We start from the raw sequence: 901 nt of genomic DNA on the forward strand, positions 1-901 counted from the left end.
TAGTTATTTAATGCATAAAAGATTATTCTGGTAAGCTAAATTTCATTAAATCACTAGTAAAAACTTGTTAAGTTTTCTGAAGGTACAGTCTCGAACAAAATTAATCCTTCTTAAGTCACGTACTATAGTATAGCTATATATATGCATTGTGAGATGAAACTCAGTGAACGGACTGTACGTCCTATACTTCCTTAATCCTAATCACGGAGCTTAGATAGATCTATCTAAGCTCCGTGATCCTAATATAAAATTCCTAATATAAAATTGAAATGAAATGTATGTGGCATCAAACTATTCGTAACGTGATTGGTCGAATATATCATAAGCATGAAAATATATGCAAATGCTACAGTCAGGCGCGCGCTTGCGCGCGCAAATTCAAATTCTAGTGTCATAAAAATTGTTACTGCGCGCCAAATAATATTTTCTTTATTGAGGCAGATAAAATAGAGGACAACAATGTCGGTTGCAAATAAGCAGTAGTTAAGGATTTCCCCGCTAGACGGAGACACTTCTTTGTCTCAGCAGTGTTTTATAGAGGGTAGAGGTTAAAAATATTATTTATTTATTTACCTCTACTCTCCATAAGTTTTTGTCAATACTTTCGAACTGGAGTGATGATTTGTAGACTGTCACAACATTTTAGTATATTATTTCTTAATTGGAACAAATGACCTTGAAAAGTTAATAATAATTAAGAAAGACAACAATATAAGTAAAGAATGGCGGGAAGTACGAGTAATGTTTATGATATCAATGGATCACACTTTGTTCCAGATTTGTATTATATATAAAAAAATTGATGAAGGTATGTATTGTTTTTTATATAAAAATAATTAACAATATTATTTTTTATTACAGAAGTATAGACTGAAACAGATTATGGATCATGAAGGAGAAA

At 31.0% G+C, this 901-nt stretch overlaps 1 long non-coding RNA gene across 1 annotated transcript; it reads left to right on the plus strand.

Annotated features, from left to right (window-relative positions):
* The first annotated feature begins 495 nt into the window (after positions 1 to 495).
* LOC123271242 lies at positions 496 to 901 on the plus strand. The gene is made up of 2 exons (XR_006510813.1): positions 496 to 808; positions 862 to 901. It is a non-coding gene; the product is annotated as an uncharacterized LOC123271242 (long non-coding RNA).

The sequence above is a fragment of the Cotesia glomerata genome, linkage group LG9 (assembly GCF_020080835.1).
Source record: "Cotesia glomerata isolate CgM1 linkage group LG9, MPM_Cglom_v2.3, whole genome shotgun sequence".
NCBI classification, from domain to species: domain Eukaryota; kingdom Metazoa; phylum Arthropoda; class Insecta; order Hymenoptera; family Braconidae; genus Cotesia; species Cotesia glomerata.